The following is a 26,520-nucleotide window of genomic DNA, read 5'->3' on the forward strand; positions in this document are numbered from 1 at the left end:
GAGCTGGCACTAGTCAGTCCTTTGCTGGCAATCTCAGGACGAAGCCACTGGGCTTGAGCTACCCTCTGATCTTCGCAGTTGCTCCCACCAAGGCAATGTGAAAGGAGACGCTTCTATGTTGTACCGGCACTGTAGGTAAATAAAACTGCCTGATAGCCTGTAGCAGCATGAGTCTCCGCCTCCTACTCCTTCAAAATAGACCCAGCGCTGTCTTGTGTAAGGGACATGGCCCTGGCCTGGCTGGCTGGCCCTTGTTTTTGTCCACTTGTGACCCACTGCGAAATCAGATCAATTCAGAGCCGCTCCCAAGCTGGCCGGAGAAAGCTCTTTTGCTGTGGAGGAGCTGCACTGAACCTTACCCTGGGAGATCCAGACCGGCGGGACTGATCCAGTACCAAACGGGACAGGCTCTGCTGGGCTCCACGCTCGGTGCTGGCAGTCTCGTTGGGATCTCGGCTCTCAGAGAGCAGCGCGGTGACCTCGCTGGCCGTAAGGCAGTCCTGTGGTGGTGTCTCTGTATGCTGGCGCAGGGTGAAGTCATGCAAAGTCCTGCCTCTGACCTTGTGAGACCTCCTCTAAGGATCTCTCTTCCCTGAAGTTAACTTGGGCTTTTACTTGGGTGTTGCCCCTGTCCCCTCTCTCCAGTCCACACACAAACCCCTCTTACTTGGGTGTGTTGGTGCTTTTAACCCGGGCTAGCTGGGTCTGATGGGGCTACGGGCTAAAGCCTGAGTGAGGTAACCAGTGCACATGTTGGCTAAGTGACTTGCTCAATAGCACACAGGAAGCAGGGAACTGAGCCCAGGTCTCTGGCTAGCACCGTAAGTACTGGACCACCACTTTAGATCAAGGATGATCAAGATGCTAATGGAACACTCAAGGAAGACAAGGCCATTGTGGAGAAGCTAAATGAATGGTGGCAGTTCTACAGAAAAGGACCTGGGGATTACAGTGGATGAGAAGCTGGATATGAGTCAGCAGTGTGCCCTTCTTGCAAAGAAGGCTCACGGCATATTGGGCGGCATTAGTAGGAGCGTTGCCAGCAGATTGAGGGAAGTGATTATTCCCCTCTATTTGGCACTGGTGAGGCCACATCTGGAGTATTGCGTCCAGTTTTGGGCCCCCCACTACAGAATGGATGTGGACAAATTGGAGAGCGTCCAGCGGAGAGCAATGAAAATGATTAGGGGGCTGGGGCACATGACTTATGAGGAGAGGCTGAGGGAACTGGGGTTATTTAGTTTGCAGAAGAGAAGAGTGAGGCGGGATTTGATAGCAGCCTTCAACTAGCTGAAGGGTGGTTCCAAAGAGGATGGAGGTTGGCTGTTCTTAGTGGTGGCAGATGACAGAACAAGGAGCAATGGTCTCAAGTTGCAGTGGGGGTGGTCTAGGTTAGATATTAGGAAAATCTATTTCACCAGGAGGGTGGTGAAGCACTGGAATGGGTTACTTAGGGAGGTGATGGAATCTCCATCCTTAGAGGTTTTTAAGGCCTGGCTTGACAAAGCCCTGTCTGGGATGATTTAGTTGTCGTTGGTGCTGCTTTGAGCAGGGGGTTGGACTAGATGAACTCCTGAGGTCTCTTCCAGCGCTAATCTTCTATGATTCTATGATTTGGTGGGGAAGAGTTAACGTGGTTTTTGTAAGGGGAAATCATGCCTCACCAATCTGCTAGAATTCTTTGAGGGGGTCAACAAACATGTGCACAAGGGGGATCCAGTGGATATAGTGTATTTGGACTTTCAGAAAACTTTTAACAAGGTCCGTCACCACAGGCTCTTAAAGTAATCAGCCATGTGTTAAGAGGGAAGGTTCTCTCATGGATCAGTAACTGGTTAAAAGACAGGAAACAAGGGGTAGGAATAAAGGGTCAGTTTTCAGAATGGAGAGAGGTAAATAACTGGGCCTCCCCAGGATATGTACTGGGACCAGTGCTGTTCAACACATTCATAAATGATGTGGGAAAAGGGGTTGTCACAATGAGGTGGCAAAGTTTGCAGATGATACTAGATTGTTCAAGATAGTTAAGTCCAAAGCAGACTGCAAAGAGTTACAAAGGGATCTGACAAAGCTGGGTGACTGGGCAACAAAATGGCAGATGAAATACAATGAGGATAACTGCAAAGTAATGCACATTGGAAAACATAATCCCAGCTATACATAGAAAGTGATGGAGTCTAAATTAGCTGTTACCACTCAAGCAAGAGATCGTGGAGTTGTGAATAATTCTCTGAAAACATCCGCTCAATGTGCAGCCACAGTCATAAAAGCAAACAGAATCTTGGGAATCATTAGGAAAGGGATAGATAATAAAACAGAATATATTATAATGCCACTACATTAAACCATGGTACATCCACGTCTTGAACGGTGTGTGCAGTTGTGGTTGTCCCTCTCAAAAAAGATCTATTGGAATTGGAAAAGGTGCAGAGAAGGGCAACAATTATGCTTAGGGGGATGGAACAGCTTCCATATGAGGAGAGATTAAAGAGACTGGGACTGTTCAGCTTGGAAAAGAGACGACTAAGGGGGGATATGATGGAGGTCTATACAACCATGACTGGGGTGGAGAAAGTGACTAAGGAAGTGTTATTTCCCCTTTCACATAACACAAGCACCAGAGGTCCCCCAAGGAAAATTACCAGGCAGCAGGTTTAAAACAGACAAGAGGCTGCACTTGCTTCACAACACACAGTCGACCTGTGGAACTCTTTGCCGGAGGATGTTGTGAAGGCCAAGACTATGGATAAATTGGAGAGAGTCCAGCGAGGCTGAGGGAACTGGGATTGTTTAGTCTGCAGAAGAGAAGAATGAGGGGGGATTTGATAGCTGCTTTCAACTACCTGAAAGGGGGTTCCAAAGAGGATGGATCTAGACTGTTCTCAGTGGTAGAAGTGGGAGGTTTAGGTTGGACATTAGGAAAAACTTTTTCACTAGGAGGGTGGTGATGCACTGGAATGGGTTACCTAGGGAGGTGGTGGAATCTCCTTCCTTAGAGGTTTTTAAGGTCAGGCTTGACAAAGCTCTGGCTGGGATGATTTAGTTGGGTTTGGTCCTGCTTTGAGCAGGGGGTTGGACTAGATGACCTCCTGAGGTCCCTTCCAACCCTGAGATTCTATGATTCTATGATAACAGGGTTCAAAAAAGAACTAGATAAGTTCCTGGATGACAGGTCCATCGATGGCTATTAGCCAGGATAGCCGGGGATGCAACCCCATGCTCTGGGTGTCCCTAAGCCTCTGATTGCCATATGCTGGGACAAGATGACAGGGGCGGGATCATTAAATAATTGCCCTGTTCTGTTCATTCCCTCTGGGGCACCTGGCACTGGCCAGTGTCGGCAGACAGGATACTGGGCTGGATGGACCTTTGGTCTGCCCCAGTATGGCCATTCTTATGTTCTTAAAATAATGTTCCCAGTAAGTAACACTCAGTAAGCCCTGGTCACTATTGTTATTTTTAATGAGTAAGTGTCCTTTATCTAGCACTGCATGTTTACCCAGCACTTGGCAAACACGGAGTAAGATACTTTCCCTGCCCTGAAGTGCTCACAGTTGAAGACAGATGGACAAGCTGAGGCAGAGTGCAGCGGTGCCGCTGAGAAAGCGCGGTGTGATTGCTGGTGATGAAAACAAGGCCAGGAGGGTGCTTGGAAGAAGGGGGCTTTTAAGGAGAGTGGGGCAGGGACACTGATGAGCTCGAAGTGGGACACTCTTCCAGCCAGAGCACCACGTACCTAGTGAAGCCACGTGAGGGCTGGATGTCTAGAAGGCACAGGAGCAGCCTCCTCTTATGGCTGCTTGTTGTGTTTTGATTTGGCGTAAGCAAGTCACGAGGATGACACTGGGTACTTCGTTCAAGCAGTCACACAATACAGCGCTCCCCACCGGCCTGTTCTTCCCTCTTCTCTCTAGAGCGCACCTCCCAAGGCGCTCACTGCCAGGCTATTCAGCTGGCGTCAGCACCCGCACAGCTCCCCCGTCAGAGATCCCGTGTACTGGTTTTCTACTGTGCTCGTTGCTGCCCCGCCTCTTGGATGTCCACTGAGCACTCTTGCAGAGGGCAAAGTTTAAAACGGTCCCTGTGCCCAGGGCATGATACAGCACCCGGTGCAAGGGTATCAGCACACTCCGCTATCTGGCTGCAGGCTGGGCGTGTCCAGTTTTGCTGGGGCGTCACAGATTGAATCAATGTGGACGTGATGAATGATTTTCTCTCATCTTCGCTCTGACATGCTCATGGTTACTCCTCCCCAAGGGATTTCATGCCTGCTGTTTGTTGCCTTCTCTCTAGGCAGATCAAAGTCTATAAAAAGCCCCGTGATTTTACTGCATGACTGTGTGTTATAATGACAATACTTTCCCAGCTATACCACTGTCATCTCCAAATATCAGCTCTCTTCATGAAATAACCTTTATGGCCAGTTCAGTGGCCTCATTTTACAGATGGGTAAACAGAGACACAGAGGCAGAGTGACTTGGCCAAGGTCATAGAGTGAGTCAGTAGCAGAACTGGGATTAGAAGCCAGGTGGCTCTAACTAATAGGTAATGCTTCCTTGGTTTTTGGGGGGAGAGGGACAGGAGGGGAGGGAACTACAGACTCAAACTGATACCATTCTCCTAACAAGCCTGCATTCTATTCTGGGCTGCTTATGAATATTCTAACGGCCAAGTGCTTTTGTCCAAAGAATAAAATTAAAATAAGCACGAGCAGCCTGTTTCTGTTTATTCCAGGGGGGTGTTTGCCTGTCTAACTGACCCGTTCCATGTACTGCAGAGTTTCAGGGAAAATCCATTACAGACAACCAGGCAGTAACGTACTTGATCTTTTTTCAGCTCCAATAAGCGGCTAATGCATTTCAGCAGGTGTTAGCACAGCAGCTGGTTCAGCTGCCGCGGGCAGGGTGGAAATTGATGAGCTCCAAGCTGACCGTTTTCCCAGGCGCTGACAGCTAAATAGAGCCATGCTTGAATGGCATTAGATGCTGGGTGCTTCCTGCAGTGCAGCCTCCCTAGGAACCGGCAGATGGCTTGCCTACTGCTCATTGGTGGCGGAAAATTATTAGCAGTTCTGTGAAAGAGCCAAGCAGCAGGGAGGGGAGGGAGAGCACCACGAAAACCTCGGCGTGAGGAGGAGAACCCGAGGAAGGCTTGGAGGGTGTCTTCACCGTAGGCGCTAAAGCTCAGCAAAGCAGCTGCTGGCCTGGCATGGCAGGGTAAATACACTGGGCAAATGCGACTGGCATCCCGGACTGGGCTGCTTCTGTTTTCAGACGTGTCTAATGCTGCTCCCCACAGCCGATCTCCACGTCATAGGAGAAGCAGAGAATGGACCCCTCAGCAGGAAGCAGAGCCGACTCCGTAAACTATAACAGCTCAGAGCTGTAAAGCCGATAATTGTAGGGTATCCCCACCAGCAGGGTGGGCCGGCACCACCTTCAGGGTGATGGCGTTTCTCCATGACTTGAATGCAGCCAGCCAGTGCCAGGTTCCAGCGGCAAGAGACCAGGCCCACCAGGGACCCGAGGGGGGAGATCCTGATTGAGAACCTGGGTGGAGAGAGCAGTTCGGTGAGCAGACCGATGTCAAACGAAGTGAGAAAAGAGAAGAAGAAAATATTTGTTAGAGAAGATGGTGACTTAGGGCCAGACCCTCCCAGGAATGTAGGCACCTAACTCCCCTAAATCCCTTGGCGGCTATGGGCCTCGGAAGCCCTGAGGCCTATTAATGGAACACTGCTCGCCTGGCAGGCAGGGCACCGAGCGGTATAGTGACAGGAGCATCTGGGTCCTGCTGGACCAGTGATGGTTGGATCGGGTGGTGCTTGGATTTGAGCTGTGGGCCCAGCTCCTTATAACAGGTACAGAGAAGGGCCAGCCACCATGCTCAAGCCCTCATGCTGTACCAGCCTCACAGGGGCTCACCAGACAGCCCAAAGCTGTGATTCGCTCAAGGCTTGAGTGGAAGCTTCTGGTAACATTTTCAAAAGTGCCTAAGTCCCATTTTCAAAAGCAGCTCAGCTACTTTGTCTCCTAAGTTCCTCTGGCATCATACAAGCCATAAGCTGTTACATGCCTAAGTCACTTTTGAAAATAGGACTTAGGCTCCTAAGTCACTTAAGCGCTCTGAAGATGTCACCCTCTGTCCCTTTTTAGCTGCACCATCACCTTCAGGATCAGCTCACCTGATCTGTCTCCTCAGTGCCCTACAAATTCCCACGGCCCTTTTTGTAGAGTCACGTCTGCCGGGGGAGAGTTCCGGGTATAGGTCAGATCCTCCCCCACCAGCTCCTCTGCTCATCAATCCCAACTGCCCTAGGAAGGAAACCCCTCCCCAGATCAGCAAGCGTCTTACAAAGAGTCTGGGGGCAGCTCCCAGACAGTTAATAGTGGCAGCTTGAAATATCCCAGCAGCGTCCACCTCTCTAGAGTATGAAGATGAACAGACGGTGCCCTAACAGCACCCTGGGAAGCAAACGTGTCCCCAGACAAGATATGTTCCCTTTATGCAGCTGACCAAGTCCCAGGGCAAAGTGAAGCAGACGTGATTGCAAAGAGCAGCGCTGCAGCAGAATCCACCCCACAGGGGCTAGTGCATGAGGTAGCCCAGAGGACCCCCGGAACCACATTTTCTTGTGATTTAAGTGCTGGCACGTGAGTTGGGTGATCTGGGTTTTCTAGGCTTGGCTCTGCCATGCACGCTGAAGTTTCTGAACCTTTTTCAGCAATTCTGGGATGAGTTAATCTGAGATTTAAAGCTTCATTTGGGACCCCCGAGGAACATGGAAGTTGCGACCTGATCTGGGGTAAAACCAGGGACACGAGCAGAGATTCACTTTGAGGCTCAAGGGTTCCTTCAAAGCTGAAAATCAAGAGGAAAACTCACAGGGGCATGAACCCCGCTCCAAGGAAACAAACTAAAGGGAATGAAATGGAACCTGAAATCTGAACTCTCTGCCCAGCCAGTGATGGGCAAGTTCAGAGCCAGCTCTACACTTTGTGGCTTCTGAGAATAGCAAAATATTTTGCATGAGTCCCCGTGAGCCAGGATTGCTGGGTTTCCCACTGCTCTGGCTGCCCAGGTCTCTTTGGGCAGGCAGACAAACAGCTTCTGCTTGGCACTGGAGCATGTCCTGTCCTGCTCTGTTCACTGCACGATAACAAAGGTGTTGCAACACACCGGTGGGAGAGAATCTGACTTCTCTAAGAACACATGATCCCAGGCAGCACGTGCCGCCAGTAAAAACAGCTTAAGCCAAGAGACGTAGGTGGGGGAATGCAGGTGTAGAACAGCAGCACACTCTATGCTGCCGGAGAAATTAATGCAACAGGAGAGTGTAGTCTCAGATTACATGGGAGCGACAGGGAGGCAGTAACCTCCCATCTGCGGTTACTGCCTGTTTTCAGTGACTTTAGGGGATTGCTGGCTGCCCCCTCAGCTCTGCCAGTGATGCCCCCCACCCCCATTTTCAGATGCTCCCACAATTGTTTTCGTGCTTTCTTCTACTGCCAGGCCCATCGCTAAGCAAAATATTGGGACTATTTTAATTGAAAATATCTTCAAATATTTTTTATTTACCAAAAATCTTTCCATAATATTTTTGATTTAAAAATCAGAGGCACAATTAAGCTCTTTGGGGCAGCAGCTGTCTTTTTGTTCTGTGTTTGTATACAGCCTAGGACAATGGTGTCCCGGTCTAGGACTGACACGGGTGCTGAGATGCTGTGGTAATACATGATTTTTCATGTCAATTTTAATTTTAGAAAAAAAAATCAATCTTTTGACGAGAACTTAAGAAACACAAGAAAGGCCATCCTGGGTCAGACCAAAGGTCCATCTAGCCCAGTATCCTGACTCTGACAGGGGCCAATGCCAGATGTTTCAGGGGGAATGAACAGAACAGGGCAATTATTGAGCGATTCATCCCACCATCCACTCCAGCTTCTGGCAGACAGAGGCTTAGCATCTTGGTTAGTAGCCACTGATGGACCTATCCGCCATGGACTTATCTAGTTGTTTTCTGAACCCAGTTATAGTTTTGGCCTTCAAAACATGGCAATGAGTTCCACAGGTTGACTGTGCGTTGTGTGAAGAAATACTGCTTTGTGTTTGTTTAAACCTGTTGCCTATTAACTTCATTGGGTGACCCCTAGTTCTTGTGTTAGGTGAAGGGGTAAATAACATTTCCTTACTCACTTTCTCCACGCCAGTCAAGATTGTACAGACCTCTATCATATCCCGTCTTAGCCGTCTCTCTTCCAAGCTGAAAAGTCCCAGTCTTTTTAATCTCTCTCATATGGAAGCTGTTCCGTACCCCTAATCATTTGTGTTGCCCTTCTCTGTACCTTTTCCAATTCCAATATATCTTTTTTTAGGTAGGGCGACCAGAACTGCCTGCAGTATTCAAAGTTTGGGCGTACCAGGACTTGTATGGTTGCATTATAATATTTACTGTCTCATTCTCTCTCCCTTTCCTAATGGTTTCTAACATCCTTCTCCTTTGAAATATTATTTTGACCAGCTCTAACCTAAAGCAAACAGAGTCTGAGAAATCAGCTCCCTCTTTCTGTGCTCTGCTGCGTCATGTTACATCTTGAGTTGCCTCAAGTCCTTATCCTGGCTCTTTTCACAGTATCAATATTTGATTGGCTTTCGCGTGATACCTGTGGTAATATTGAACCATATGTTCTGGGAAGAAGCTGCCCAGTGCCGGGAAGTAGAAAATGCAACGAATTACACAAATACCAGAAGGGAAAAGCAATCACATCTACTCATAAGAGAGGGAGACAAATTCAAAAACACTTTTATTTATAGGCACCTTTCATCCTGAAGGATCTCAAAGATCAGGCAGCGAGCGTGACCTTGCAAGCACTGAGATCAGTGGTGACGTTCCAGTAACTTCAGTGTATATCCAGGTGCTGCTCATGGGTGGTGCGTGAACTGCCCATTTTGGGAGGCTAGCCCGCAGCCCAGCCCCTTCTGCCTTTACTCCCCCTCCGCTGGAGCCCCGAACCCACCACCATGGCTGCTGCCCCCCACCAGCCCTGGGCCACCTGAGTGCTCCCAGCCCCGGAGCACCGGGCGGCCTGGTCCCAGCGCCCCCAGCCCCGGAGCACCGGGCGGCCTGGTCCCAGCGCCCCCGGCCCCGGAGCACCGGGCGGCCTGGTCCCAGCGCCCGGCCCCGGAGCACCGGGCGGCCTGGTCCCAGCGCCCCGGCCCGGAGCACCGGGCGGCCTGGTCCCAGCGCCCCGGCCCCGGAGCACCGGGCGGCCTGGTCCCAGCGCCCGGCCCCGAGCACCGGGCGGCCTGGTCCCAGCGCCCCCGGAGCACCGGGCGGCATGGTCCCAGCGCCACCGGCCCTGGAGCACCGGGCGGTCCGCCCCAGTGCCGGGCAGTCCGAGCCCCAGCCCCGGGCAGTCTGAGCCCCGGCCCCAGCCGTCCCCGTCCCAGGCCTCAGGCCAGCCTCCCCTAGCTCCAGCCAAACCCAGTCCTGGCCACAGGGAAAGAATGGGAAGCAGAAGGGGGCCTCGGGGCGGAGTGTGGGCAGGGCCATGCCTGGCTGTTTGGGGAGGCTCAGCCTCCCCTGGCCTGTGATACTCACCACCCATGGTGCTGCTCAATCACTGCTAAAATGGCTCCATCTCTGGGGTGGAATGTTGCAGCCCCCCGGATCAGGGACTCAGCTCAGCATTTCTGGAGCTGTGTCTAACTTGTCCATTTAAAACTTCAGGGGGGGTGTGAGGAGCCAGAATGCTTTGGGTACCGTGGGCCAGATTCTGCTTTCCATCATGCCCCTGGATTTGGTGCGGCTGTCTCTGAGGATGCTCACAAAGGTAACCAGGGTGGCCAATCTGTTACTGTAGCAAAAATCTGAATGAGTGGCATCCTGACCTGGAGCATGGGGTCGCATCACCACTACCTCAAATTTGGCCAGGACGCCACATCGCCATGATGGAGGGGTGGCCAGACCAATACCTGCGCAGCTGCAACTCCATGGCCCAGGGGGAGGGGTTGGTGGACCCAGGCTACAACCAATTCTTGGAGACAACAAATGACAAACCAGGGATGGGAGTGAAGGTCATAAGGCCAAAAATCAGGTGGCCAGAAAGAGAGACAGAGCAGCGAGCCCCTGACAGAGCCCACCCGGGAGTCAGTGGACATGGCCCAAGGAGGCGTGACCGGACAAAAGAATGGAGATATGCCCCACAGTCTCAGACTACCCCACATCCAGCTTCCTGCTGGCCGTCTTGGCCAGCGCCAAGAGGAGGCTGATTAAATGAGTCCCGGTTCTTTGTGAGGTCATGGATGGGGTGGGAGTGGATGAGGAGGTGCAGGGAAAGGTGCAGCCAGACCCTCACTCAGAGGTTCTGGAGGGGCCGGAAGAGGGGCTGCAACCTGATGCACTCGACTCAGAGGTGCGCCAGGGTCTCCCTCTCAGCACAGACAGGCCGGGTGTCAGTGGAATCAGTGAGCCCTGCCAGGTACACACCCGTGCTCACAGCTGCGTGAAGGAGCCAGCCACCGAGATCCCTGGCAGGCTGTGGGACCGGAGGGGGGGGCACAGACTGGCCCACCAGGGCTCCTCGCCCTGCTCAGGTGGCAGCAGGTCCTGCCACTTGGTGTCCGTTCGGGTCACGCGGGCGAGGAAGTGAAGCGCGAGCAGGTGCAGATGTTCTCTGGGTGCCCAATGACAAGGTTCGGAGGGCCCGAGGTGAGAGGTGGGTGGCAAGCACCCTGCCACAGGAGGGGAGGGCAGCCTTGCCTCCCACTGCTCTTGCCCCCATAAGCCCCCCATTTGCCTGGGACCTACAGGAGGCAGAGCTCTGTGTAACTGACTCTCAGGAAAGATCTGACCTGGTTGTTGCCAAAAGAACGATGAGGCGACCCAGCCTGTGCCACACGCTGCATCGCGGCAGCCAGGCTGTCAGCCACAGCCCTGGAATTTATTACGCTTCCAAAGATCAATGCTCATTTCATTGTTGTTGCTGGGTTGTTTTTTTTTTTGTTTTGCTTTTGACTCATGAGCTCTGGCCCTGTCCATAGCACTTGTGGCTCTTACAAACCTTGGCAACCTTCCTAGCCACTCTGACTGCTTCCCAATTCTGTGCCATTCTAGAAAAGCCAGTTATGTCTCAGGCCAGGCTTGGGGGTCAGCTTTGCACCGATATCAGGCACTCCAAATTCTTGTTTAACGTGGCTGCGTGCTGGCAAACACCTGGTGTGTCCCATCCTGGAGGCGGCTGCAACTGAGTGGTGGCTAAAGGGATCGCTTATCTAATATCCCTGGCCTCCCTCACCAGGGTGCTGTGGCCTGGAGTTTGTTTAGTGCTTGCAATGCCCTTTGGCAGCGCCGGATGAAAGGCACTATCGACTGAAGTGCAGTGTGGCTGCGTTTCAGCCCCTGGGCTATTCAGGAGTTAGGGGTTTGGAGCCAGTGCTGCCTACGCAGGCACAATGGCTTTTTGTATTCGCTGCTCATTTGCAAAGAGTCTGCACATTACAGACTGATCACGGGAACAGCTACAGAAGTGATTTCCCGCTTCCCGGCTCTCAAAGGCCAAAGTCTACAGGGCTGACTTTGGACCTTGTGCAGGCATTAAGGAGGATTAAGATGCTACCACATCCAATAGGGTTCTCCAGGCAGTTTGCACAGTTATAAATGGCAACACTGAAGCATCTATCTACAGTGCTTATATGGTCCCCATTCCTGTAGGCTCTGAGCACATCACCCCAGTAAGGTAGGGCAGTGCTGTGACTTCCATGTTACACATGAGGACCTGAGGCACAGACAGGCTAGGTGACTTGCCCAAGGTCACACAGCAAGGTCTGTGGCGGAGCAGGGGATTGCTCCCTGCCTCCCAAATCTTAGGCTGGTGCTGTAAACAGTGGACCATCCTTCACCTCACACGCTGCTCAGGTCCTCAATCCCAAATCTCGCTTTTGTTTTTGAAAACTGATAAGAAAAACCACCAACCTTGGAAATGATCCATCTTTACCTTTCTTATCTGAAGAGCAAGAGATGATTTAACAAGTATAAGTAACTTCATGGAGAGAAAACAACAGGTACAGAGGGGCAATTGAACCTAGGGGAGAAAGGCATTGCAAGAACCGATAGCTGGAAGATAAAGCCAGACCACTCCAAATAAGAGATAAGGGGCAACATTTTAACAGTGAGGGTGATTTCGCAAACTGCCATGGGGAAGTGGTGGAGTCTCCATTTCTTGATGTCTCCAGATCAAAGCTGGCTGCATTTCTGGAAGTGATGCTTTAGCCATACACAAGTTAGCGGCCTCAATCCACAGGCAAGAGTCTCAGGCCTGTGTTATGCGGGAGGTCAGAGGAGACGATTTAATGATAATGCACGTGAGACAAAGTGGGTGGTGTTACTGAGGCGTGAGGCTGAGACCAGCAATCTGACTGTACGAGTGAGCTGTACAATTCAAACTCAGATCTAAAGACCTATAACCCCACTGTCCAGTCACTGTCACCTCTTGGATTAACAACTTTATTTGGGCATAAGTGGGTTTTAGCCCATGAAAGCTTCTGCCCAAATAAATGTGTTAGTCTCTAAGGTGCCACAAGTACTCCTGTTCTTTTTGCTGATACCGACTAACACGGCCACCACTCTGAAACCTCTCGGATTGTTGATGGTCAGACCCTCTTTCATTATTCAAAGCAGAAGAATGTGATGGGTCTGGTTAGCCCAGAGGATTGCTAATAGGCAGACAAAGTCTGTTACCTCTAGGTCACCTGTCTGAATCCAGATCACTTAGTGACTGAAAACTGCCACCATGTAATAACTGTTTGATGGTAAGGCAAGTTGGTGAGTATCCATCTAGCTCCCGCTAAACAGTGCCCAGATCGCAGCAGCCGTGAGTGGTGATACCTGTCCCTTTTACAGGCAGCCTTGGCAAAGCTGTCAAGGACTGAACAGACATGGAATAGGACCTACTGTCACACCTGTCCCAGTGATTTCTTCCAGGTGAGGGTGGAGGCGTGCTGCCAGGAGAGAGGGGAAGCTTGAATTGTTACAGCATCTGTTCTTTGGATCAATAAGACTTCAGGCTGCAGAGTGGTCAAAACCTAGCACTGAACAAACACACACAAGCATTTTAAAAACAAAACAAAACAATGCCACTTACTTGTCACCATTTCTGCTTCTCATTCAATGCATGCACCGAGCTCCTATCAGCTGATTACATTAGACATGTCAGTTTCGCTTTCTGGTTCTCATGCCTTAGTCAATGCTGTCGAGTTTGGGTCTCTGTCATGGCTGGGAGGTCTTTTTTAAATTCCCACTCCTTCCAGCCTCTGTTTTCACTGCATTTTTTTAATTGTAATGAAAATATTTCCATTCATATCGGGCTTTGTAAAACCTTTAAACATCTCAGATATGGGCCCGCCACTTGATATTTAAAAATATTAATTACTCTTCAAACCCCTATGTGGGATATGTAAGGACTATCCTCAGTTTAAAGAAGGGAAAACTGAAGCACAGGGAGGTTAAAAGGTTTTCCCAAGGTCACAGAACTTGGATCTCGTGCATGATCCCTTGTCTCTAATTTAACTACTAGACAATGGTCCTGTATAATTAGCAAGGCTTTAGCTTTCCAGAGGCTTTTTCTCTTCAGTATGCAATAATCTGACAAGATAAAAATGCAACTCATAGACTTTACGGCCAGAAGGGACCATCATGCTCATCTAGTCTGACCTCCTGCACATTGCAGGCCACAGTAACTCACCCGTCCCATCCTGTAACAGACCCATAGCCTCTGGCTGAGTTACTGAAGTCCTCAAATCATGACTTAAAGACTTCCAATTATAGAGAATCCACCAATGACACTAGTTTAAACCAGCAAGTGACCCCTGCCCCATGCTGCAGAGAGAGGTGAAAAACCCACAGGGCCTCTGCCAATCTGACTTGGGGGAAAATTCCTTCCCAACCCCAAATATGGTGATCAGGTGGACCTTGAGCATGTGGGCCAGACCCACCAGCCAGACAGCTGGGAAAGAATTCTCTGTATCAGCTCAGAGCCCTCCCCATCTAGTCTCATCTCTGGCCATTGGGGATATTTGCTACTAGCTGTTGCGGTTTGGCCAGTGTAGGCAACCTCATCAGACCAACCCCTCCCCTTTGTGAATGACTCCTTGAAACACTGGACTAGGGTAACCAGATAGCAAGTGTAGAAAATCAGGACAGGGGTGGGGGGTAATAGGTACCTATATAAGAAAAAGCCCCCCAAATCGGTACTGACCCTATAAAATCGGGACATCTGGTCACCCTACACTGGACTAACAAGACCAAAAAGAATCCTTAGCTTTACCATTAACTCTAATTTCAGAAAAATTGTAATTCCCTTCAGCATATGAGGGATCCAGCCACTGGAATCTGGGAAAGACGAGGAAGCAAAATTCACAGCCAGTTATTTAAAAGGAGAGTGGAATTATCACCCCAGAGAATCTGCAGACTAAGTGTCCATCACCCCAGAGAATCTGCAGACTAAGTGTCCATCAGCCCTTACAACTGTCCCTTCTAGGCTGTAGATATATCTCTATTTACAACTAAGAGCGCTTAGAAATCCGGCATCCCTACGGGCAACCCTGACTAGCCCCAGGCAAGATTCTTGTGAGAGTGTCGGAGTAAAAAAATCCCTCTTAAGACCTAAGATTTCTCACTTCTCGATTCTTCAGTAGTAAAGAACTGCATGGCTGCTTGGAAGGAACAGGGGTTTTAGTGCTTTTTGACTGATAAATGTTGAAGTTACTTTCTACATTTTTTTATTTGAGTTAAAATCTTTGCACTAACATAACATTGGGGGTGTGTGTGTGGGGGGTAATCACTCAGTATTTATTCCAAAGGTTGACAGCTGAAATAGTCAAGGTTCCCAACAGGTTCAGAGCTTAAATCGTGGGGGAGCAGTTTGCTGTGATGTGTAAATATGGAAACGTAGCAGGACAGTCTGCTCCTTTAAGGGCTTGTGGAGCCAGGCAGCAGCAAGCCCTGGCCTCAGGAGAACCAGCTGATCCAGCTAAGCAGCAGTTAATGATTGGCTCTGGAAGATATGAAGGGGTGAGGGTATGGCAGGAGAGATGAATACTTCCCTGGGCAGAAGCAGAAGGCTGTAATAGGGCAGTAGGGCCTGCAGTGGGACACCAAAGTGGGGGTGGGAGGCTGTGATCCTTGAGCAACTGGTGTAGCGGGCCCTGCAGTGCCAGGCCAGGCCCGTCACTTTTCCATATTACTTGTGATCGTGTGGTAGAAGACTAAAAAAGCACATGTAGAAGGGTGAAACAGAGCTGGGGGTGGCTGACTGTTTCATTCCCAAGCCGGTGAAGGTTAAATCTTTATCAGCTGGATTCAGTATTCTTTACTAGCGCCACCGATCTCTCTCGTCTCCCACACAGAGCTCTTCTTAACTCAAACAATTCGCAACACCCTTTAAAAACCTGTAGCACCAGTTTTGGGGCAGAAGGTGAAATCGGCCATTACTGACGTTATTAATAACAATTTGTACCTCGGGAGCCTCGTCCCAGCCTCCCACGTGTGCTAAGAGCTGCAGGAACACGGAACAAAAAGACAGGCCTTGCCCCAAAGGAGCAGGTCAAGTCTTGCAGGAGGCTGAGTTCCTCCTAGGTTCAGGCCCTACGACCTAAAACCTTCCAAGGCTAAAGACGGGGCAGCCTGGGAAGATGTACAGCAGCCGTCGTTCCTGCGCCACAAGAGAATGGAACCGAATCGGAGGCATAACAAAGCTCTATAATAGTTGTGCCTTAAATGTTTAACCTCTGCAGAAAGTTCAGAGAGGCCACCCATCCTGTAGGACACGACGCGTCACCGTGTTTCGTTCTGACTCTGCTACACAGACAGGAACCAGTGGCCGAGAAGAAAGCCAGGCTGGATTACACCAGCATCCCTACGGGGTTTACTTGTTAAGTTGCCCTAAATCCTGACTATGTTACTATGACCCACTGCGGTAGAGCTCCAACAGGTGGCTGCACCTCCTACTAAGTTACATGCAACCTATGTGCTATGGCAACTCTCCTCCCAGAACGCTGGAGGCAATGCAGAGGTGGCTGCACCTAAATGGTGGCGCGATTCTAAAATCAAACCTTTTGTGACTCATAAAACGGCAAAGTGGAGAGCAGTGCGGCCTGACCTTTACGGTGGTGGGGAGGCCAGGTACAGGATTTGTCTTATGCACAGCAAATATTAGCCTGGGAGACGGCAGGCAGTTGCATTTCCAGAAACATGGTCTGTGAAGGTACAAAATGGGAAAGCTGGCAGCTAAGCCAGGTCATTCTGCAAAATGTTAATCTATCTGGGCTCTGTAATTCTATTTGGGGAGGGAAGGACCCACACCAACCATGTAACCAACAGCATAACCATCCCCTACATGGGCCATAGCTAAAGCTTCCCGTCCTGTGAGGAAATTCTGCTATTTTGATATTTGTTTTCATTCCAAGTCAGGACGAAAAGCCAAAATATAGTTTTGTGGTTTTGCAGAATGGAAAGTTGCCCAAAATTTTGATTCAGAAATGTCGAAATATTTCATCCTGAGCTAGTTCGAGCGTGAATTGTTGTTACCTCAGCTGCTGCAGTGCCTCCTGGGAGTTGTAATTTGTATGCCTTGTGCTCCCGTTTTCCTTGATGGGCCAAGCTCTTTGGATGGACTACATTTCCCATGATGCACTGTGGTTGTGGAACTCTCATGAAGCAGTGCATTATGGAAGTTATAGTCCGGTCAGAGTCCAGCCAATAGAAGAGAATGAGGGTATGTGACATTCAAATTATAACTCCCATGAGACACTGTGGCAGCATAGGGGACCCAGATTAATGCAAAACTGACCTGAAATTAAATGTTTTGATTTGTGTTGGCCTGACATGAAATTAAATATTTTATTTAGATTTTCCCAGTGGACATTCCCTGCCAGCTCATACTCCAAGACCTTCAACACTGCTGCCCCAGCCTCTATCATTTGAGCTATAGGAATAATTTGGTTAGCTGGGCACAGAAGTAGGTGATTGTTCTCTTTTGGACCAGCCTCTAGAAGGAGATAGAACATAAACTTTGTCAGTGCGTCAGACCAGTTCCACAAAGTTCTTTGCAATTTTTTTTACCAGACTGGTTACTGGGTAAAGATAAAGGGGGAGCTTTTCAAAGGCACAAAAGCTGGCTGAGTCCCCATTTCTGCCTTTGTAAAACTCCCCCGTAGTGCACAATATTCTGAGCTTTGCATGTCCCACCTCCTTGGGACACGCTCTTTGGATCTGCCTCTCACATATTTTATATATTTGGGCTCTGACTTCTGCGAGAGTAGAATCAAGCTCTTAAACTGGTGCAAATGGTGGAGAGGGGTGTGAAGAACCGCTGGCTCACAGGTCCGCCAAGAGGATTCAGGGGGCCTGGGGCAAAGGGGGGAGCTTGTACTCACCAGGCGGCACTCCGAGTCTGCGGCGGCGGGTCCTTCACTCGCTCCGCGTCTTCGGCAGTGCTGAAGGGCCCCCCGCTGCCGAAGTGCCGCCGAAGAGCTGGACTGCCACCGGGTGAGGAAAGGGATTCTTGGCCAGGGCTCACGGGGCCCCTGTGGGGCACAGGGCCTGGGGCAAATTGCTCCACTCCCCCCCCGCCCCCAGGTGGCCCTGCTGGCTCACCCTGTGAAGGGATTGGACGTGTAACATTCTACAATCAAACCAATGGTCTGTCTAGTATAACCAGGGCGACCACTACCTGATGTCTCACAGGGAGGTGTTACCTTCACTTCTCCTTATGCCTAACCAGCTGTGCAATGTAAGTACCTACATGGGGAACAAATATTTGATAATGGCTCCTCACTCTAGCAGAGGAAGGTCTAACAAGATCCAATGGCTGGAACCTGAAGCTAGACAAATTCAGACTGGAAATAAGGCATACATTTTTAACGGTGAGGGTGATTAACCATAGGAACAATTTACCAAGGGTTGTACTGGGTTCTTTATCATTGGCCATTTTTAAATCAAGGTTGGATCTTCTTCTAAAAGTTATGCTCTGGTTCAAACAGGAATTAAACAAAGAAACTTCTCTGGTCTGTGTTCTGCAGGTCAGGCTAGATGATCAGAGTGGTCCCTTCTGTTCCTGGGATCTATGATCAAAGGGATGAAGAGAGGACATTAAAGGTGAAGGCCTGGGGGGAAACTCAGGACCAGTGCCTAAAAAAATCCAGGCTTTCTCCAGCGAACGAAGGAGATCAGCTCAGTTGTTCAGCCTGCATGGCAGCCTTCTCTTTTCCACACCCTTCTTACCCTTTCCAAGTCCCAAACATGCCCTGGCAAGACAGTGAGTAGATAATTACCAGAGTGCTGATGCTCCTGCCAAGATTTAAGACCAGACTTGCCAATCAGTTTTATTAAGAATTTCCACTGTGCTACTGCAGAACCCCTGGGAAGGCTTCGGTTCTCAGGCCAAGGAGTGGCACAAAACTGGGGGCCCCAGTAGGAGCTGTGTGTCAGATCTTCAGCTGCTGTAAATCAGCAGCTCCATTGGAAGGGGAGCTGTTTACACAGCTGACCTTTGGTGTGGTTCTGAGCTTGCAAAATGCCTTTTAATTTCTGGCACGCAATACAGACAGTGGCCTGTTTTATGTCAACAAGTGGGAGCTTCAAATACATTTATGTCAAAATAATTTAGTGGGGAAGTAACAACTAATGTGAAAGTAATTGTTAATTGTCACCATAAACCCACATCTCTTCCCATTCTTATCCCCTTTGCAGGCTGTTACTCCTGAAAATGGGACGGAAGATATGTATTCTCTATTGGTTGCATCCTGGTGGCATCTGCAAAGCACAAGGCTCTGATGATACACACGCTCACGTCTGGACCCAGTCCCTGTCCCAAAGAGTATACAGTCTAAGACCCACTCTCTAACGTTGCCTTTTGCTGTTTTCAGTAAGAACTCCCCAGAAATGCCCCTTGGTCAGCTGCCATCAGTTATGACGGATTTGCATCACAGCAGCCTGGGGAGGCCTCAGCCAGGTCTATCTGTCTTGGGTACTTGTATGGTCCCCAGCCCTGTAGTATCTGAGCACCTCACAATCTCTGTGAGGTATGGCAGGGCTATAAACACCATGCTACAGATGAGGAACAGAGGCACAGAGAGACAAAGGCCCAGATCCTCAAAGGTATTTAGGTGCCTAACTCCTATTGGTTTCAGTGGGTCTGGGCCCAGGGTGTCTGTGGCAGAGCAGGGACCCAGTTTACATGAGTTGCAGGCTAGTACCATAACATTAAACCACCCGTCTTGGTAGGGCTCCATTCTATTATGTGCTGTACCAACACGTATTAGAAGAGGAAACAAACTACCCCCCAAAATGTATTATCTTAATAACTTGTAGGTATCATGGTAGAAATGAGCCTTCTGGAGGGACTTAAAGGCGAAGGTAGTAGCTTTATGGATCGCATGCATAAGGGATGGATTTAGTCCATCTTCTGGAACCTGCACAGCATTGATCACCATGATATGGGTTTTTGGTGTGCTGTCTAGTTTACCTGCCTGGCGTTTCTTCAGGAGACTGTTCCACCACGTGATAGGTCTCACTGTCATGAAGTTACCCCTGATGGCCTCCATTTTCTGTCTGAGTTTCATCCAGTGGCTTCTAGTTACACCTCCTTGTCTCACCTGAAGGTGCCTTTCTCCGGCCACGTGGAGTCCGTTACTCTGTGCTCCCCAGCTTAGCCAAGCTATCCACAATGAGCTCTTGTCGTTGCTTCCCATAAGCAAGTCCCTCGAGCATTCTGATAATTTGTGTGTTGCTCTTTTCTACACTCGGTCATTGGAAGGGAGCATGTTCTCTCTCTGCAATCAAATCAGCATGAAGGGTACCAGGGCTTCAGGGTTGCTACTGGCGTTTGTAGTTATGCAAGCTAAGGGTCTGTCCACACAGGGAAATTGACCGGAACAGCTACTGTGGAATAAACTGTTCCACAATAGCTATTCTGCAATAACTCCCTATGTGGACACACTCATTCTATGAGTGCCCTTTTCTGATTCAGTTTAATCCTCTTCCATAGGCCCAAACCCCTTTTACCCATTTCTGTCGACTTTCATTTGGCTAGAGACATTGATGGGAGCTTTGGGTGAGGAAGGGCTTCAAGCTCATAATTAATGATCATAAAATTACCCCTGTCATTATCTTCACTTGTGTAACTGCCAATAGCAAGCCTGCTTGCATTTCGAGCTAGTGAGGATCCACTGAATGGATGACTCCGGTGATGCATAGAGGCAGAGGAGGGAAAACGTGTCATGCTGTGGGAAGTGTAAATGGAAGTGGCAATTTCGGTCTATGCCACACAGTCAGACTGATACTGATGCTAATATTACTTGAGACACTTTCTCCACCTGCATCTTGGAATCAGTTTCCAAACCGGACTAGCAGGGGAAAACCTACAGCTGGGCGTCCGTCTTCTTCCCAGGAAATTTTACTTCGAATACAAAAGCCTACAGGCACCTTTGGTGCTAGGTGTGCATCTAGTCATCTAGTTTAACGCTAGCCTTGTGCAATAGCTCTCTCACTATTGTGTTACACGTACCACCTCACATTATCTCCCCTTGCAATCAGATCCTACTTGCTGAACAAGTCAGAAAATAAACTTTAACACAGAAAAGCCAACGCAAGCTAAGCCACCCACAGCTGCAACAGAAACTGCTTTTGGGGGAAAAGGATGAAGACGCAGGCCATAGCTATTAAAAACCAGGGTTGCAATGGAGGCTGCTCGATGCAGGGGGGGCGGACAGTTGGAGACAGTATGATCTTTACCTGGTATCCATGCCAGTTGCACCCTTGCACTGGTGGCTCTGTCCACTGCACTGGGCACACTACACTAGTCAGAGGGCACAAATATGCCACGGAGACACTTCCAGTAAATGGGTTTCTTGGGGCCTCCTTGGGCTTCTCCTCCATCTCACTTCAGCAGCTGGGCGGTGCCAGCCAAGTAGGGAGGTCTCAGCAGAGCTCACTGCTCTACCTTTATGCCCATGACTCACTTTTGTTCTGTTTCTATCACAGTCTGATTATTTCCTCATCACTCTCAGTATATTCTGTTTTTAAAGGATCAGTTTGGGGACCAACAGTTCCATATTTTCTGGATTCCTTTCATATCCTCCCCACCCTCCCCTGCTCCTTAATCAGCTCCAAATGTCCCCTGAGGTTTTACTCTCTCGGATCTGAGCCTCTGAGACACAATGCTGGTAAAGGGCACAACGATCTCTCTGGCCTTTCCGCCCCGGGATCTGCTGCCAGATAGCTGTGAAGCAGAGAACAGCTGTGGGTTTATAACAGCCAGACACTGCTGTTTGGGCAACATCTCTTTCTTCCCAGGTCCCATGCTTCGGGCTGGGGCTGTTTGCTAGATGGAAGGCTGATGAGCGTGTTGCAGGAACCAATGGTCCCATCTGTCTAATGCAGGAGGAGTTATTAATACTGACCAGGCCTCAAGGCTCAGAAACGGCTGGTGCACATCTGTACGCCACACTGGCACCTCTCTAGAATCTCGTCATCATCAAGGCAAATCCCAAAGAGTCGTAGCCTCCTGGCAGATTGAGCGCCACTCAACCAGTCTCTATTAGGTCCTTAAGATAGTCTGTCCGGGTGTTCAGTCTGTCTCCTCCACTGGCGTTCTTATTGCACCATCAAAACTTTTGCCAACCACATGATCACTGGCTGCACAGTGGCATTCCTTGGTCAATGCTTTCACAGTCTGTTGGTCTTCCATCCGGCATTGTGGAAATTGTTACGAACACATGGTTTCTGCCCTGAAGAATTTACAATCTACAGGTCCAATCCAGCGCCCACTGAAGTCAGTAGAAAGACCAGCCATAGGCACTGTGCTGACATATAACATTCAAAGATATTGGAGTTATTATTATTAACATAGGATACTACCATGACACCAATTTAACCCGAAATCCCTTTATTAAATCTAGAGGCCAAATGGTATTTCTACGATTGTTCTAAACATGTCTAAAAAGCCTAACTAATAAGCAATTTACTACAGCCAAACAGTAATAAAACATTTATAAGCATTTGATTAGAAATACTTATAACCCCAGGGGTGCTTAAACCCATACTGGTCAGCTCCAGCGTGGTCAGGCAGATATTAGCAATGAAACCTTTAAGAGTTTACCTTTTTTATACCGTTTAACATATAAGTGATGTCACTGACAAATGTCAAACCTTAGCTAAGGCCAGATGAAGAAGGTTTTTTTATAATACACGAAAAGACTTATACAGCCAATTATTTACTGAACCTGGTCCCCAATTAACTGTGTTTTATTTTATTACTTCGGCCCAAATCTTAAGTAGGATAACACTGGTATTTCCAAGGGTCACTTTAAGTTGAACAGAACAACTCTTCTGTCTCATGAGCTCATTCTTTTTGGTTACATGCTGAGGGCCTGTTGCCTCTGTTAATATCCCGACTCAATTTCAAACCTTAGTTCACCCAAGTCTAACGTGGTCCTGTGTTTCTACAAAGGAGTAGAGAGGTGGTGGCTGTCTGCCAGCTCTGTGATGGCATCAGTCAAACTCCCAGAGCTGATTGACAAGTTCCCTTTGGCCTTAAAATGTATGAATCTGTGAACTTTGAGGCAGAGGATTTGAGATCTGGGCCTGAATGTCTGTATCTATCTCCAGTACAGAGGTTAACAGTCTGTCCCAGCCCCATGAGCCGCACAGTATGGCTGTCACCCTGAAGTCTGATATTTGAATCTGTGTTAAAATGTCCCCTATGGCTATTCCCTGCCACTTTCAAATGGACGAGGAATCGGGGTTGGGGAAACTTGTTCGGATAACAACATTATTCACGTGGAGTTTTTTTTAACCTTGAAGATTTGATGGCTCAGAGGTTTGGAAATCACAGAATCATAGGACTGGAAGGGGCCTCGAGAGGTCATCTAGTCCAGTCCCCTGCACTCACGGCAGGACTATCTAGACCATCCCTGACAGGTGTTTGTCCAACCTGCTCTCAAAAATCGCCAACGATGGAGATTCCGTAGCGTCCCAAGGCAATTGATTCCAGTGCTTAACCACCCTGAGAGTTAGGAAGTTTTTCCTGATGTCCAACCTAAACCTCCCTTGCTGCAAGTTAAGCCCAAGTTAATGGAATACGGCCCCTTTTACCTCTACATCACCACATTAAATCCAGCCCAGGTAAGTGGTGGCTGAACCTTATTATGTTGTGGTCAATGGCCTGTAAGCTGTGGGGCTTGGTCTGCCTCCTGGTGGACACATTCCTGCGTACAAACCATACCTGGGACTGGCACCTTGCTGGCAGCCTCAGAGAAACCCAGGATTGCTTTAGGAATGGAGGCTGAACTAGCCTCTTATTCCTTGAGCCCTGTGCTGGCATACTGGCCATGCAGGCATGTGTGTTACGTAGTGTGCAGCATTTGTGTTAGAGAGACACCGTTAGAGAGCCGGCCTATTCGTCTCTTTTAAAACACTCCTTTGTTCCACAGCAAAGACCCCGCAAACTGATTCATGATGGAAAAGGCTTGTCTACGTAGGGAAACTGACCGGCCTCGTTATGCAAGTGACCTCTGGAATAGAGTCCACCGGGAGGCGCTGTACCAGCATAGCCATAGCAGAATAACCATTCCACTGCGGCTATGCAGGTCCATTGCCCCGGTAAACATGCCCAAAGAAATTCTAGCGGCCAGACGCCATCTGGGCAGCAGCCCAATGGCAGCTAGGGATGGGTTTTACTGTAACTGAGTGTAATGAACCAGTGTAACCAACGGGTGCAAAGAGCACCATACCCCCTCCTCAAGCTGTCCGCACTATGCGGCTGCATCCCCTTGGCTACCTCACTGTTCTGGGAGCGGGGGCGTGAGGCTGCCCTGAAGTCACTGCCTTGCTTTTCCTTTTTTTCTTCCCCACAGTGTCTTGTTTTGTCTTTTTTCCCTCTGTGGCGGGTCCGAGTGCTCTCCGGATGGGCTGGTACTGGCGCCTTATGTAACAGATTGTTGGGTAATGCGCTTTAGGTAATTCGGGGTTTATTATGTAACGTCTCTTCAGTGCATTAGCCAGTTTAATGTCAGGTTGATTCCTCCGCATGGTGGAGGGCGGGGTGAAGGCGTGCAGGTGGCTCCGTGCCAAAGCAACCTGCTGTGCAAGGGTGCTCAGAGAGCCGCCGGGGTAGAGTTAAATGGTCAAAGCCTCGGCTGGTGTAATTCAGTGTAATTCTGCCATTGGCTTCAGCGGAGTCATCCTGGTTTGCAATAGCTGAGGATCTGCCCCCGAAAGTTCTCAGTGAACAGCATCAAATCCGCCTGAGTGAATCTCCCTCCAAAGCAACGCAGGGCCAGGCGAGCTCGGTGTGTTCTCAGTCCCTGGCTGGCCGATGGCATGAAAACCACTATTGCAGCTGTCACAGTCTCATCATGTGCTCAGATTCAACCACAGTTTAATAGACTTGAAGCCGGAATTAATACAGGGAAGTCCCATGGCCTGTGATATGCAGGAAATCAGACTTATCACAATGACTCAGACAGGTCAAGGAGTGAAGGGGCTCGGAGACTGGACGCCACATTCGATGTGGTCTCCAGGGCCGGGGGAAACTTGCACAGTCATGGAATGTGCCCTACCTTTTTCTGGGGATCAGTAGATTTCAGTCTCCAGGGCCATCAGCCTCGCTGCCACCTGCACTAAATCCCTCAGCAAGTTAAAGAAGGAAAAAGGCTTTCGTTCTGATTCTGCTCTCAGCTTCACTTACACTGGTGTGACTCAGGAGTCATGCCATTTAAGCTGAGTTACGCTGTTGTGAAACTGGAGCAAAGGCGAGGGGCAAATCGGGTCCTTTATGTGTATGTTTTCAAGGAGGTGGACAGGATCATGGTGGAAGTGGCTCTGAGCCGGAGTGTGACTGTGACAGTCCTGGGTTGAACATGTGACCTCTGCAGAATGGGACAGAAATCTAATTTATCTTCAAGGGTTTGTGCATCTAGCGGGCATAATCCAAACTAACCAAGCGTATTAATTATTCATGTTGCCTGACGAGTCATTCCAGGTGTGAACCCCACCTCGTCATTGCTCAAGGAGCGGAAACAAACATGCCCAGATTGTAGCAGAACAAACACTGGCTTAGAAATAGCCAGCAAATACCGATGGCTGCCAAAAATAGCCATGGGGCCCTCAGGCACAGCAAATGAAATTCTAGAGAACATTCTTCATAGACATCAAGCTGATCAACATGGCTAATGCTACCATGTCCCCTGGGTACATGCCTCTTCCAGGTGAGTGAGGGAGATGATTGGGGCTCCGACCGGGCTAGGATGAAGTAGCACCTCCCTGCTTGTTCTCCCGAATCTCAGCTTTCATTTGAAAAAAAAAAGTGCTTTATGGATGCAAAGAAAACCTTAAAGACACGACTGTATAACAGAAGCAGTGCATCTGCTTAATTTTGCAGAGCCTGAAACAATAGCTCTGCGAGGTGTGACCTGCCCCACTCATCTCAGTAAGTGCTAATGTAACCTTTCTATTTTATATTGCAGCATCTGATTACATTTTTAAGTGCAAAGAAAGGGATTGAAGTAGTGGGGAGGAGACAGATTTTTTTGCTTGAATACTCTTTTACAAAGTTGTTGGCAGAATTATTGCTAGTCACACTCTGGATCACAGATGGCCGACAGAGAACCAGATTTATACAGGACTCGTTGAAGTGAGAGCTGTCAAGAAGGACTGCTCTGTTGAGGAGAAGAGAACTTTGTCAAGAGAGGAAAAGAAGGGGACACCCAGTTGTGAAGCTAGCCTTCTATTGGTGAAGGAACTGGAAGGGACATCCAGTACTGATGGAGCAATTCAAAGAGAGATTGGAAAGAGAAATATCTTCAAGTTGAGCTGAACTGGAGCTAGCTAGGCCAGGACCTGTTCCACACAGTTCAGAAGGACATTTGACCTCTGAGGGTATGTCTACATTACGAAATTAGGTCGATTTTATAGAAGTCGATTTTTAGAAATCGATTTTATACAGTTGATTGTGTATGTCCCCACAAAGTGCATGAAGTCAGCAGAGTGCGTCCTCACTACTGTGGCTAGCATCGACCCATGGAGCGGTGCACTGTGGGGACCTATCTCACAGTTCCCGCAGTCTCCGCTGCCCATTGGAATTCTGGGTTAAGCTCCCAATGCCTGATAGGGCAAAAACATTGTTGCGGGTGGTTTTGGGTACAAGTCGTCAGTCTCCCCTCCCTCTCTCTCTCCGTGAAAGCAGCTGTAGACAATCATTTTGTGCCTTTTTTTTCTGGGTTATCCATGCAGACACCATAGCATGGCAAGCATGTAGCCTGCTCAGCTCATGGCTGCTGTTGCAAGCATTGTAAACACCTCACGCATTATACTGCAGTATGTGCAGAACCTGGCTGAGAGACGGCAGCACGGGGACGACTGTGAGGAGGACATGGACACAGATGTTCTTGAAAGCACGGGATGTGGTAATTGGGACATCATGGCAGCAGTGGGGCTGGTTGATACAGTGGAACGCTGATTCT

The sequence above is a fragment of the Mauremys reevesii genome, linkage group 6 (genome assembly GCF_016161935.1).
Source record: "Mauremys reevesii isolate NIE-2019 linkage group 6, ASM1616193v1, whole genome shotgun sequence".
Lineage (NCBI taxonomy): Eukaryota > Metazoa > Chordata > Testudines > Geoemydidae > Mauremys > Mauremys reevesii.